The sequence below is a fragment of the Corvus kubaryi genome, unplaced genomic scaffold (assembly GCF_017639235.1).
Source record: "Corvus kubaryi isolate FWS band 111438036 unplaced genomic scaffold, C.kubaryi_AGA036_p1.0 66, whole genome shotgun sequence".
NCBI classification, from domain to species: Eukaryota; Metazoa; Chordata; class Aves; order Passeriformes; family Corvidae; genus Corvus; species Corvus kubaryi.
Window position 1 is genome coordinate 23,494,333 of NW_024582054.1, and position 15,187 is coordinate 23,509,519.

Here is a 15,187-nt window from a genome sequence, read left to right on the forward strand (position 1 = left end):
GCATGCAGGCTAAATTCAAAGGCTTCCTGCCTGTAAGCTAGTTAGAAGCATTGAAAAAGTGGGATTTAACTTTGCTGTTTGGTAAAGGAGAAAATAGAGGAATATCCACAGACTACTACCCTGTACAGTACACATTGTTAGTCAAAAGAGAGAATGGCAATTCTGCATTATAAACAACAACACATTCCTCTCTTTTTATTCCTGAGAGCTACAATTAAAGGATGCAAGTCATAAACCAGTGTATTATATGATGCATTGTATTTAATCTTGCTGCATTGTTTTATATAACAGGTTCATATAATTCTTCAGACAGGAAAAGGCTTGTTCTATAAAAATACAGAGCCCTGCATCTGAAATATAAGTTCACGCACAAGCAATGTATATATCGCCAAACCAGCAAACTAACTCACTTACTTAAAACACTAAACTTCAGGTTCTTTCTATATTATGTGAAATGGCTTGAAACAGGAGGCAGCTGCCAGGAAACATCACTGCTTCTTTGCTCAAGAGAGACAAGGGAAGGAAGAATGAAGAAAAAAATTCCCTCGATGGATGCCACAATAGCATGTCTTTCATTATCGCCCTGTGTCAAGGCACTGTGTAATGTTCATTGTGCATGCATAGTAAATTACTATTTACCTGCCAGTGCCTTTGATAAGTCAGTCTTTTCTCCCTCTTTTCGTCCACACAGCATGGAACAGTGAAACCTCTTTGCCTATAATTCTTATTAAGGTGATACTTTTTCTGAATAAGAAAGTACACACTTCCAAAGGAGGCATTCTCTTGGGTTTTTAAGGGCCATTGTTTTTATTGTTTTCCTTTTATTTCTCCCACCCTGCTGTGTTTTAATGCTATAGTGACTTCTGTGTATACAACTCTCATATTGAAATGTCTGCCGCAGATATATGCAATATTAAAGAGTGCTTATGAATTTTTGACATCTAATTAGTCGCTACCCAGTTAACATGTCAAGACTCAGAGGGATTAGGGAGTCAGCCCTTTCTGAATAAGTTAAAGCTATGCCCTGTCCTTTTCATGTATTATTCTTTAATGTAGGTGGTGATTATTTTGCTGTGATTAATTGATGAAGCTCATTGGTCTGGCAAGTGTTACAGAATTCACCATTCCTCACTTTTATTTCTCTCTGTAGGGCTTTCCCACTTATTTGAAAGGAATTGGTTCTATTCGGTCTGTGAAGCTTCATTGTCTTTCCTCAATACATGCACATTGGTTTCTCTTAAGATTTTATCTATTTAATTTTATATCTTTTCTACTATAAAGGAAGCAGATTAATAATGCTTGTTTTATTTTAAATCACATATTTCAAATAGTGTTTCTCTAATGTGTTGTTTATTTTTATTTTTGATGTACACTTTTAGACAAAATTACTGACATATATTTTGAAGTATAAAAGTAGATTTTAATTTTTTTTTCTTAATGCTTTACAAAGTCCCCCACATTCAACAAGGCTTGGTGAATTTCGAGGTTTTCTGGTCCCTGATTAGAAGCAATATTTCACTCACGCAAATTTTAATTTTTTTAGCAGTTTGAGTGGCTTTTTTCTTAGAGATGATATAATATTCTCTGTTGTCAGTTATGGTAAATTATATCAATTTTAGCATTCAAATGGAAGCCTTAATTATACAATCTCTGTTTTCCATGTGCACGCCTTTCACAAAAGGAACAAAAAAAAGAAAAAAAAAGGGAATATTGAGGGAAATCTTTAAACACCTGTAGAAATCTAAGTGATGCATATTTAAAACAATGTGATCACTCATAAATTCAGCTGTGTATCAAGGCTCCTGCTGACCTGTGGCGCACTCCAAAGGAATGTTCCATTGATTATATACAGCTGCGGATGCTCAGAAAGAAACAGCACATATGTGTGCTTCATGGTCTGATATATTTGTTGTATCCCCCTCTGTGTAAGTGATATTGGGTTCTATATAAAGAAACAATAAAAACGTATGCTGAGCACATAATGGCTGTGCCGTTTGCCTACACAGGCACCACGCCACCAGTATTTAACTCACTGCTTTGTAAAGCACTGGAAGATCTACCGTAGGTATAAAAGGCAAAGCAAAAACATACCCATACACATGCACAAAGTTTTTTGCTTTTTTTTTTTTTTTTCTTCTTTTTCTAAAATACTGTGAAGGAACATCCTGCTGTATCACATTGTTTTTTGTTCACCATTTTACTGTAGTCAGCTCAAGAGTTTTGGGCCTTGCAAAAGTGCAACACAGTCAGGCAGTTTCCCTGAAAGGATAAAATCAGAAAAGGAATTTTCTGAACACAGTGCAAGAGGCAAACATATAGACATGATTATGGAAATATTTAATCATGCACTGTGGCTACTGAGAACTTTCTTCCATTCACTACCTCTTCACTGCAAAGGAGCTGAACAAAAGGCTCTTGCCATCCGAGTTCATTTCTGCAGCCTTGTGGTTTTATGGACAAATAATTACTTTTCACAGAGCAGAATCCATCCCATTATGAACCTCCAGTATTCAAATCTGTAATTGGGACAATAGTGGAGCTCCAGCCCGTTTATCTTCTTTTGAAATGAAGAAACTGATGCACACACTCCTAAAAATTTGATCATTATAAATAATTACAATTCTATTTTCCAGTCAAGGTTTGTGCTTTTTAATTTACATTGGGGGGACTCTTTCTAAGGTATTTTGTTGGTGAAAATACATAAACAATTCTCTCTTATCAGGCTTTAAAGAAAATTGCAGTGTGTGAGGAAAAGAGGAAAGCGAAGGGGGCCAGGAGGATTTAGCAAGGTGCCCCTCCTAACCCCTCACCTGGGTTTTGAGGTTATTGTGAAGAAGCTGAAAAGAGGAGTCACAGCAGCCTCACACACCCCCAAACCACAAACGCCTTAGGAGCAAAAACTGACATCGACCCTGCCACGGGAAGGAGAGCCACGAGGCAGCAAGGAAGGGAAATAAAACTGAGCAGGGTGGGTGGGTCAGCTGAAGGGGCTGTGAGTACGAAGAAGGAAGAGGGGGCAACATTAAAAGAAATATCAATCAATTGGAGCATATTCACTTTCTCCTGTGCAGTAGATTCTATCAGAAGGAAACACTGAACTTTGTAGTGTTAGCAGCAGCTGAAATTTAGAATTATTGTTTCCTCCTAACAGAAGACTCATTTTCCACGGCCGCATTTGCAGCATAATAAGCTTTTTGTTATTTTTTCAATTAGAGTCAATTGACCTAACAAAATGGTTGGCAATTAAGTGATTTTTGTAATGGTCCGGGGGTAATTTAGTCGAGCTTGTCAGCTGTGTTTCATGAAGCCGAGATGTCTTTTTTTCCCACTGCCTCTCTCTCTCCCTCTCCCTCTCTCTCACTTACTCCCTCTCTCTCTCAAGCATAATGGCTCATAATTTCAAAATCTTTTCCTTCTGTTTCCCTCACAATAATTCGCAATTACAGGAAGTTGTTGGAGGTGATTTTTTCCTACCTTGCTTTTTGAGTCAGTAATTTTAAATAAAATGTACATACTTGTAAAAAGGGGGCTATTACAGAAATCACTTTTTGTGTAAACTCAATTATTTTATGAATAGTGACACCAGTTTCTGCTGGGTTCAACTCCTAAAGGCTGATGTATTATTATTTTCAGGGTAAAAGGTGTTGAACATTTAGAACACTTTTTCAAATCAAACCAGTATTCAGGAAGGTAAACAACAACTTAAACGATGAGAAGCCTTGTAGTAAAGCTGACAGGTATATGAGAAGAATGAAAGCCATTAGGACATTTATACAATAGTCTGCAGCTACTGGACTTTATTTTCTCCTGTTAAGATTTAGGAAGAGATTCCTCATTTGTCTAATTGATTCATTTTCTTAAGACAACATCTGGAGTAGCAATTCATATTAAAGTGCTGTAGTTAGATCTGATGACTACATCAGATGTTCTTTCATTTGTATTTTTTTTAATTCTGTTTTTTTGCACACACACATTCACACACAGGCTCGAAACTGAAGCCACGCACCCATCCACCAGTGAATCCGGAGACTTCCCATCATCCGCCTGCAAACGACTGTTTCTAGTTTTTTGGGTTTTTTTTTTTTTTTTTTATTTTTAAATCCTTTTTTCTAATCCCCAACCATGCTCTACATTTCCCCTGTGTCTCCAGCCTCCCTCCCAGCCGGCGGGATGCGAGGGATGCGCAGCTGCCCGCAGCGCCGAGCGCGGCTGCGGCCTCGGCAGCGAGCAGAAGGGGGCGCTGCTGCAGCGGAGCAGGCGGCACCTCGGCCCCTGCCCCTGCCCCTGGCCTGCTCCTGCCCCGACTGCCCTTGCCCCTGCCTGCCCCTGCCCCTGCCCCGACTGCCCTTGCCCCTGCCTGCCCCTGCCCCGACTGCCCTTGCCCCTGCCTGCCCCTGCTCCTGCCCCGACTGCCCCTGGCCTGCTCCTGCCCCGACTGCCCCTGCCCCTGCCCCTGCCCCTGCTCCTGCTCCTGCCCCTGCCCCGACTGCCCCTGCCCCTGCTCCTGCCCCGACTGCCCCTGCCCTTGCCCCTGGCTGCCCCTGCCCCGCTCCTGCCCCGACTGCCCCTGCTCCTGCCCCTGCCCCTGCTCCTGCCCCTGCCCCGCTCCTGCCCCGACTGCCACTGCCCTTGTCCCTGGCTGCCCCTGCCCCTGGCTGCCCCTGCCCCTGCCCCTGCTCCTGCCATTGTCGCTACTCCTGCCCCAGCCCCTGCCTCTGCTCCTCTCCCTGCCCCAGGCTCCTGCCCTGTTTGCCTCCTTCCCTGCCCCTGCTCCTGACAGGGCTCTGCTTGCCCTGTGCTCTCACTCTGCCCCCTGCCCCTGTCTTCTGCCCCGTCCTCTGCCCCTGCCAGCCCCCCTGCCTACCCCCCTGCCCCTGCTCGCGTCCCCTCACCGCTCCTGGCTCCCTGTTCCTCCTGACCCACACCCGCCTGGCCATGACCCTCTGCCCATGTGACCCTTCCCACCACAAGCTTCCATCGGAAAAACCCATCGGGCAGGGCTCAGAGGTCCCCGCTGCAGCTGTTTTAGCCCCATGCTGGTTTCCGAGGTGGGGATACTGTCCTGGGGGCTGTGTCACCTACGGTGGAGCAGCCTCTGCACTGAATGCTACCAGCACTGGTTTGCAAATGAGAAGCGGTGTGTGCTGTTTCTTTGGGGGGTGGGGGGGTGGTGGTGTTTTTTGTTTTTTCCCAGTGTCACAATTATTTGTTGGTGGCTGAATTTTATTCATTTAATATATTAATTTGCCTTGTCTCACATTCCTGGAGTTTTGAATCACATTTTAAGCCAAAATCTGTGGGCCAAATTCTGAGAGGCATTTTTACCTTCCTCTTTCGTTTTCCTCTCCTGCATCCAGCGTCTCTTGGAACTGGGTTGTGAAAGACTGGCCTTCCATCTTGCCTACTGGGACAGTAAGATCTGTGTGCATTATCCTCAGTAAATATTACTTTTGCATTTGGATCTCCACTCATTTCCCTTATGACCCCTGACAGTCTTCTCCTAGGGTTTGATTATAAGTCACTATAGTCTGGACTGTACTGGAGTCTCGTAAGGCTTCGATTAATCCACTGCACCTAAGCATTGCTGTGCCTATAAAAGGAAAAGTTATGATTCTGAATAAGCATCATGCGGAAGAAAGAAGCAAAAGCATAAAGTATTAAACTTTCATCCAGCACCATAGGAGAGATGTAGTTATTAAATTTCAGCTGCTTATCAAACTGATATGAAAGTCATTTTGCATGATTGCTTTGCATCCTCGAATCTTCTGCTTTTATTTGCAGTGCATCTCTGCGCTTTCTTATTAGAAAAATACTCAAAGGATAAAAAAGCTGATAATATTATTCAGTTTTGACAATTAGGTAGAAAAAACATTTTAAGAAGTGCTTTTTTTATTGCAGCTAGTAATAATAGTGGTGGTCCTCCTGGTAGCAGTCTCTTCTGATGCTACCCAGGGTGATGCTAGCTTTACCCTATAATGGCCAAAGCCCTGATGGTTATACTGGTAAAGCTGCTAAGGAGTGTGAGCTAGGATGTCATTCTCAATATCACAAACAATGTACACAGCCACAGATTATTTTGTCTTCAGAGGTGCACAGTTTATGGTTTTTTCACTACCTCCTCCCTGTTTCAAGATTCACAAGTGGACTGGGGCTAGTGCCTGTGATGAGTGGGGCAAGAGGAACAGTACCTTCCTTGTCCTGGACTTGCCTGCAGCTGCTGTCCATTCCCTCAGGCTCACTGGCACGTTAGCCACTTCAGCAAACCTATCTCTGTCTATTTATAATCAATCTCCCATACGCTTTAGCTGCCCAGCAACTGCCTTTAATTATTACCTCCCCACATTGTGGTTCCTTTCCAGTTCAGCTTAATCTGCTCCTTATGTTTTGCGTGTGAATTTATGCAAAACTATAAGCATTCATGGGAATGGGGAGCCTTTAGAAGATGAGAGCAAATCATCCCATCTCCCACAACTCTCCCTTTCCCCACCATGGGTTTCCACAACTTGATGCTTCGTTGTTTTATTTTCCAATGTTCCAATCATTTCTTCAGTATTCTCTCTGCCTTCCCGTTTTCTGTCAATGCTTCCCCATCTCCTGCTGAGTTTTACTCCTCTATGATTTAATTCACTCTCAGCAACTGTCACAAAGCTGATGGCTCCCTAGCATTTATCTCTTTATCTTTGGTTGCTACCTTCTGTCCACTCCTTTCATCTCAGACTATCCACTCATATCAGTGTCCAGATGTCTGGTCATAAGCCCAGGATAGCAAAAATGCAACCTCTTTGAGCCATTGTTTCTTCACCATTGTACAGAATTACTTCCCTGTGGCATGATGCTGGAGACTATTAGCACCATACCTGCTTTTCACAGTTTCTCTTCCAGATTTAATTTCTAAAAATCAAGTCTCTGTTTTTCCAATCTTTATAAAATATATCTCTGTTATATTAAAAGACCTCCTTAGATCATGCTGTCTAGATTTGAGTTGTCATCCCCAGTCTATGAAAACTTTTTCTCCTCTGAATTTTGTACCTCTACATACAGCAATTTGCCCCATGTGCAAGACAGCTCACAAGAGCAGTCTTAAATACTTCTACATGCTGAAAAGATCTGGAAAGGTCAAGTTTTCCTCCCTGGGAGAGGAATTCCCGTGGCTATCCCCGTGTAACACATGTCTTTGAATTAGCATTTGGGCTGTCCTGAATACAGGGTGGGGTAGTTCACATTGTAACTCAGGGGCAATTTTCTTTGACCCCTTAATGACAATTACTTTCCGTGGTACTCCGCCACCCACAGAAATCTTGGTCCTCAGAGCAGGGGTGACTCTCACACTGCATTAGGGAGCAATGCAATTGTTCCAAGGAGGTTCAGAAGCTGGAGGGATCTGGGCTGGCAAAAGGGATGAATTACAGAGGAAATACTTTATCAGGAGAGAAGGAGAGTTACAGTGTTGGGAAAAATATTCTGACAGTGAGATGTGCTAAGCTGGGTGGGGGGAGGACAATGTCTCCTTTGCAGGATTCATCATCAGAATATATTTATTACTGCGTTGTCCAAAGTACTTTACAAATTCTAAGATATGATTGTATCTTACACCTTGGCAAGGAACAGAACAGATGTCCTTATAAAGGACAATTTAATCAAGGAAAAATAACAGTTAGGCAGGAATTTGCTAAAGGAATCAGTAACTGTTAACTCATGGTCAGCCCAAAAAATGTAAAAATTATCTGGCTGAATTTTGCCGTGCTGAGCTCTGACTGCTCAAAATCTACATTTCAGTCTTGTACAGTTTTTTGTACCAAATAGCACTTTACAGAAATAAAGTAAAAAATATTATCTTATTTCACTGTCTGTGGGCTAATATTTTCTCTCTGAAGGTTGCTAACTCCATTTCCAACACAAAAATCAAAGGCAGGTCACATGTTGAAAATATATATAATGTCCTCTGCAGAGTGCTTTAACATGCCCAGCAGTATATTCCCACTTTATTCCTAGAAGAGTAAAATTACAGTGTGTAGCAGGGCTGGCACCATGCTTCCATGCCGTGCAGACATTAGAGCAGAGGGAATGATTCACAATGAATAGTTTAGTCAGTAAGTTTAGCCCTTTTTCTGCTTATGGGATCTCCATGGGCAGACTGAGGTTTCCTTGAGTTTATTATGCAAAAGAATTCAAAGAGATCCTTTTTCCTCTCTAAGTACTTCTAATTGCTCAGGAACACTTCTCTGTGAACATTCCCCAATCACTTCTTGAGCTTTGTGAGATATGACTGCTTTGATGAGTCACATGGTGTTGATTTATTTTTCCAATGTGTTCAGTGTGCACATATTCATGTGTATGAATCTAATACCCAGTTTCCATCAATACTTATGCATGCTGTTCTGAAATTCTCAGTGAATAGCCACAATAGTAATAGAATCCTACAAATGTCCCTAGAAAGCAAACACAGCTAGAAGACAGTATGGTTGAGAGCAATCCATTTGCAAATTCCAGTAAATGAACAATGGTTGATAGCAATCCATTTCCAAATTCCATCGAAGGCACTTTTTTTTTTTTAATGGCATTTAGCCAGCTATAGTAGATTCTGTGAAAAATATTGTCAACTCTGCTTTCCATTCATTTCATCCTGTGTTTCTCTCTTCTCATGAAGTAGCTGTGGGAAGGAAATAATAGCAAACTTCTCCTCCCCCTCTCCCCGCCCCCCCCCCAAAAGCAACCAACAAAAAACAAACCCACAGGTTTAAAGTAAATATCTTTGAGCACCAAATAGCTATCTCCTATTTTTCAAGCCCAGACTTAATACATTGCAGTTGTACCTGGGAGGTCTATTTCGTTCAGCACCTACTCGCCTCCAGGATGAGGATTCAATTAAGAAATATAAAAGATAATATGATGCTATAGGGACAAAAGTACTTTTGAAACTCTAGCCAGGCTTTCTGTAAATAGAGGTACACTTCTTTGAAAGCAAACATTTCCTGTTAAAATGCATCAGCTTTCTATTCTGTGATCCTCCACTCCAAATTATAATAGAAAATATATAATGGAGCATAAAAACTAACAGATGAGAAAAATGCACCTTCAATGTGAATTTCACCTCCTAGCTGCAAGGCTATCCTCAAGAACCTCACTGTAGCTGCAGACTGTTACTACGGCATAAATTAACTAATCCTCACCAAAATTCCTTATAATTTTCTAGGAAAAGTGATGTAGTATCCTTTCTTCATCTGGGCAACTAGAACAAAGATGTGAAAAATCATCAGATTTTGCCTACTCACTTTGTGAGACAAAATAAAAGATTTTCCAAAGCATTTATACTGTGCAATATTTCTTGTGCACAGGGCACTGGATGGGTGACTTTGCTTACTTGCTGAGAGATCTAGGTCCTTCAGCAAGGTTTGTTTTGGATTGGGAGATGAACGATATGAGGGATCAGAAGTGTACAACTGTGAACACTTCAGGATGCATTATTGCTTCTTCATTGCAAAGGGATAAGAAGTGAAGTCCAGTCCTTTGGACATCGTCGTAGTACTTGCTTTGCACCTAAATTTTTTGTAGCTATTGAAACAAGGCTGTTAAAACTAGTGAATAAATTCACTATATAATCAACAGAAAACCTGAAAACCTCCCCATTAATTCTGCCTCCACTCTCAGGAACAGGGCTGGGTTGTAAGCAATAGGGTGAGACAGCATGTTCTACACCCTCAGGTGCCTGAACCAGGAGACCCTGCCTTGCCCTCTGTCGCAGCCAGCAGAGACTTTGCCATTCCCCCTCAGTGTGACCAATGCATACCTCAGGGACATGGAGACAGTATGGGATCCAGTCTTTATCAGCAGTCATCATGTATAACCCTAAAAGGGCCAAACTGGCACAACCAGAGCAGGTTTAATCCAGATATTTTCCAGTTTTTGAGTGCTAAAACTCACAATGTCATTGCTTACTTTAAATTTCATAGGTGCATTTCCATTGTGTTTTGGAAGTATAGGAATTGAACAAGCAAAAATATAATTGTTTGTTCTGGCCTTCACACAGAAGTGGTAGAAGACAGTTACCCTCTACATAACCTGTTATTAAGCATGAGATGGAAAACAATTTGAATGGAAGTTACAGTTACTTTGTTTAACAGCGTAGTGAAATCAGAATTCAGGCCTATAAATTTTATGTTAAGGCTCCATAGAGGTGGATGGAATAGATTTCCTCTTCTTCCTTCCAACATTTAACATTTTGCTCCTTTTCTTACCTCTCTTCTGGTAGCACTCATGCACACCTTTCTTCACATTTGTTATTCCTGCATAGTCTCATATCCAACTCCTGCTCATTTAGTCATTCTTCTCAAAGCTGGGGCTAGTGTCCATACCCACGTGTTCCTCCTTAGCCACGTCTCAAGGTTGCCATGTTTCTCAATGTTCTGGCCAATTTCATATGTCGTGTTCTGGACCAACATAATTTTTTTCAATTTTTTTCCATAATTGTCAGAGATGGAGCGCGTACACCTACCAATAAGTGTGTGCTCATTTGCTCCATGTCCAAAGTGGCTGGTCTTTTTTTCTTGTTAAACACAAGCTCTTCCAACCCCCCTCACTCAGAGCTCTCCATTCCCAGGTTCCCTACACCCTTTCTTTCTCATTTTTTAGTGACTTTCCACGTGAAGCTTTTTCCTCCTGCTGCATATCCTTTGGGCTCAATCAGAACCAGAGGAGAGAGATGGTCTCTGCCATTAGTTGTGGATCCAGAGATCCAACCAACTCCAGCAAGCAGGACCAAAGACCTGCTCAAGTGACAGGGCTACATATCTTAGGAAATGTGATGTAACTGTACAACCTGATCGACCACAGACACTCTGACAAATATAACAAGCCTCTAATAAGCATAAATAAATATTGTTGGGTTTTTTTCCAGAAGCTTAAGGTTTGACCAGTTTTCAAGGCAAAGTTTTAAATTGCAGAGCTGTTGAGGAAACAACTGAGAGGTATATTTATTTTTAAACACTGGCACATATTTTCCCTAATCTTGTTCTCAGAAGTGAATATTCACCTGAAACAGAGCCATACAGCAGAAAAGCTCTGACCTGAATGTTAAATTCTGGCAAAGCAATATCTGCTTCAAGCAGATTTTGCCAAAGAAAATTTCCATCCACCCTCATTATAGATGTGGATATTTCAGAAAAAAACCTAAATTCCACATTAAAGAAAGAAACTGTAATAGCAATACTGGAAAATTAAGTTATCTAATTAAACATCAAATACAAACAAGATGGTTTCCTTTTTCTGGGCTTGGCCCATCAATATGTAGCATTCCTAACCTATGGTGAGAATGAATATCTATCCACCTGAACTTTTAATATGTTAATTTCTTAACAGGATTTATCAGAAGGTAAGCACTTCACACCTCTTCTGCTGATGGAGTGAAATTTTCTGACTATAAGGAAGAAATATGAAGTGTACAAACTGTAGGTCGTGCAACATCCCTTTGAGAATATCCTTCTGGGTATTGGTCACTGCCAGTAAAGGTTGATTTCAGACAGGAGAAGCATAATTATCCCCATTAAAAATCTATACAATTAACAATACTTGCCACACAGTGGAGTCTAGGTTACCATGGTACTGCCCTATCTCGAGAGTAGGAAATAACTGTGGTATATCAAATTCCATCTCATGGTAATTGTTACTTTTTTACTGACCACCCATGTGGCATTAAAAGTCTCCTGCTCAACTAATTCACCTATTTTAAAGCATATTATGGCTATATTTATTCTCCATTCCACCTCAAATCACTAGTTTTCCAAGTACATAATGCTGGGTTTTGAAATAACCCAGAACATATATTTATGTGATGAGTAGGAAAGAGGCATTGAAGGTGGAAGAGGAAAGTGGAAAAGAAACATACTGGGGGCATGGGGCTCAGGGGAGTGTCTGAGGTGCCTCTGTCCAGTAGAAGAGAGATGGGAAAGGAATGAAGGCAAATGTGAAATATATGTATCATTGATAATTTTCTGACTACACAGGAATATGCTGCTGAAGGAGACAGGAAGAATAAATTCAGCAACATAGGAGATGAAGAAGATGGTGAAATTGTGCCTGACATGATGATTGAGCTCCAAAGAGGGGCTAACTCAGAACTGTATAGAAAATTTCCTTCCATAGACTTATCCCACAAGCAAAAAAACCTACCCCCACTGCAAGGAGAGCTAGGGCCTGGTGTATGGTGAAACAGAAGGAGATATGTGAATGGAAGAAGTGAGTGGGGAAAAGAGAGAAGGAAAAAACCCAAACTGTGAAACAGGGACATGAGAAAGATGGGGCAGTAAAAAACACACTTTAAGATCTTAATAGGCAGGAAAACAAAATGCATTTGGTTAAATTTTGCACCTGAAATGACCCTACCTTATTTGTAGGGTCTCCTTAAACATGCTGATATTCCAGCAGCAGCAAAAAAAAAAAAAAAAAAAAAAAAAAAAAAAAGCTGTGACATGCTTTCAAAACAAAATACAAGTACATACCAGTTAATTACTTCACCTATTACCCACCCACTCCTCCCCCCCACCAAGATTTATAAAAGTTTTCTAGCTTAGGGAATGGTTTACACTTTTCCTTCCAAATAATATATTTTTAAAATATGTGCATTGCTTTGAGACACCCTGGTTTGAAGGACAATTTTCTAGGATGTCTTGTTTTTAGCATCCTAGGTTCTGGTATGTGTTATATCACACAAAGTTATGTTTGGGAATGTCCTTATCAAAGGAGAAACTGCCAGATTATTGTACAGGAGAAAAGAGAATTTTGAAAGCTACAGTAAAACTTGCCTGATAGTTGAGAGATTCAGGACATATTTCTGAACTTAACATAATTTTCACTCCAGCTTTACAGTTCACCTTTAACACATATCACCTTTTAAAAATATTTCCACAGGCATCATGCATGCTACCATCAGAGTGTCAGCTTTAACTGCGAATTCCCTGGCTTCGTTATCTGTTTAAGTTTAGCTGCTTATCGCTGAGGCAGCGCGATGGTGGCCACGTCGCAGTGTGCAGGTGGGGAGGCTCTAGGTACACAGAGAGGCTCTGATGGAGCAGCAGATCCCTGCCTGTGCTCAGCTTTTCACACACCATTATTGCCCTTGTGCACAGGGTTAAGGCAGGAGGGACATTGTCTGTAGGGTGGGCTTCTGCAGGATTGGGCCCACAGCCTGTTAAAGACAGGCAGATAAATCTGAGCTGGACTCTGCATTAGTTTAACGTGGCTCTTTGTATTTATAAACAGCAATATGCTGCTGTTACGAAAGCTATTTCATTTAGTGCCATCTTACATTCAGCAATTTAATTATTCTCTTAATTATTGAAACATTCATCATAGTTTTCCAATTGATTCATGAGGGGCTGGCTGCATTTCTTTAACTCATTAATATAGTGACAGAAAATTGACAGTCTTTTTGCTAACCTCCTATCTCTGAATGGTAATACTGGGAATATAAAACCTTCAGTCTTTTTTTTTTTTTTAATTTTTAAAATTTGTATTATTATCACCAGCAATAACTATACTCGTAAAGACTCATTTAGTAGCAAAGGAACAGAACGATATATGAGGAAACCCTAATTGTCAATGGTTTTCATAGTGAATTTTGCAAACTAATATCTTCCTGAGACCACATTTTTATTATGAAATGGGTGATAAAACAGAGATAATTCTAAATCCAAACACATGTTATATGAAATAGATAAACCCAAGATAAAAATTAATAGTGACCTTGCATGCTGGGATATTAGAAATATAATCAAGAATATATATCAGTCATGGCTGGAAAAGGACAGGGAGATGCCCACAGGTGAAAGGTTAATTTACAGGGTTTTTAAATGCATTAAAAATAAAATCTGTGACATCTCTCTTCCCTTCCTTGTCCTGATTCTGAGTGTTATTGTTATTGACTGTCTGCAAAACTACTACCTTAAAACATGTTCCTAACTTGCATTAAAAGAAAGATTTAATCTTTCCCTTATTTTCTTCTATCTCCTTTATTTACAGGCTGTTTAAGTAAAGGCACAACATTCTGTGTCTCTATAATTTTTTTGCAATTGTTATTTATTTCACTTTTATAGTTTCTAAAATATCTGGTGCTACCCCTCAAAGACCTTTCTCAAATTCATGAGTTTTCTCTCAGGAGAGGTTGTCCAGAGTTTGAAGCATACAAGGTCTCATCTTAATGCTTATATGAGTACTTCTGCCCTTGGATATTATTCTCATCTTCACAATACTATGCAAATCAACAGCTACTTCCCTGTGCTTCCAGCTAGGACTTCTGAATATAGTGTGAGTAACTGGAAAATAGCTAAAAAAGAGCGTCAGAAATATAAAAGTTCAGCCCTGAGCATGTCTATATGTGCGTGTATATATATGGATGTGTTTGTAGACGTGTGTACTAGTCATATACTGTAGTTTGAAAAGTGGATCTGTGTAAATCAATGCATTTATTTAGCTCTCTCACCAACTCTCTCCCTGAGTTAACACCCCAGCACACACAATGCTAGCGAAGGTGATTATCTCTGCTAGCATAATTCCTCCGTAACATCTGCTTTCGCCCATAACACTCCACTAATTTTTCCCTCATTTCATTACACATAATTTTCTTTCAACACAATCTACATGTATTAAGTGGTAATGACTTTCCAGTTAAGAGCAAATCGACGCCAAGGGACCCCCCCCTCGATTGCCTGCCGTGCCTGACTCCGGCTATTAAAGATAAATTTGGTGCCTCAGAAAGCTGCAGTAAGCTAATCAATCAATTAAGCGGTTAGGACATACATTATCAAAATTCCACAGTGCGGGGATGCGTGAGAGCATGCTGACAAACTTGGTATGATTTTAGGAATAAAAAAAATTTTTGAGGTTGAAAGTCAGTATTCAGTGTCTTCTGAAATGAAAACTCAAGCTATTGCACACTACCGATGGCAACTTTGGTGTCTGTGCTGGTACAATTTCCACTGCAGATTTTATACCTCGTGCAGTTTACTAGTGATACCAGAATGGAGCTGATGACACAGTAAAATCTATTTTTAAACGATATGAGGATTCTGGTGCAGAATAAGGCAATGCTATTCACAGTTAAGCTGGATGTTCTGTCCCTAACTTGTCATTGTGTCTCTAGGAACTGCCACAGCTTTAAAACACTGATTAATATTCTGTATTATGTGTTGCAAAA

General features: G+C 40.6%; 1 long non-coding RNA gene across 4 annotated transcripts in view; it reads right to left on the reverse strand.

Annotated features, from left to right (window-relative positions):
• The window catches only part of LOC121673929, a 57,205-nt gene that overhangs the window by 10,791 nt on the left and 31,227 nt on the right, over positions 1-15,187 (reverse strand). Inside the window, exons 3-5 of one of the 4 annotated variants that reach the window (XR_006019364.1) lie at positions 12,379-12,405; positions 9,171-9,229; positions 4,896-8,650 (exon numbers count right to left, since the gene is read on the reverse strand). This is a non-coding gene — a long non-coding RNA (uncharacterized LOC121673929). The other 3 variants (XR_006019365.1, XR_006019362.1, XR_006019361.1) reach the window with 3 other exon arrangements.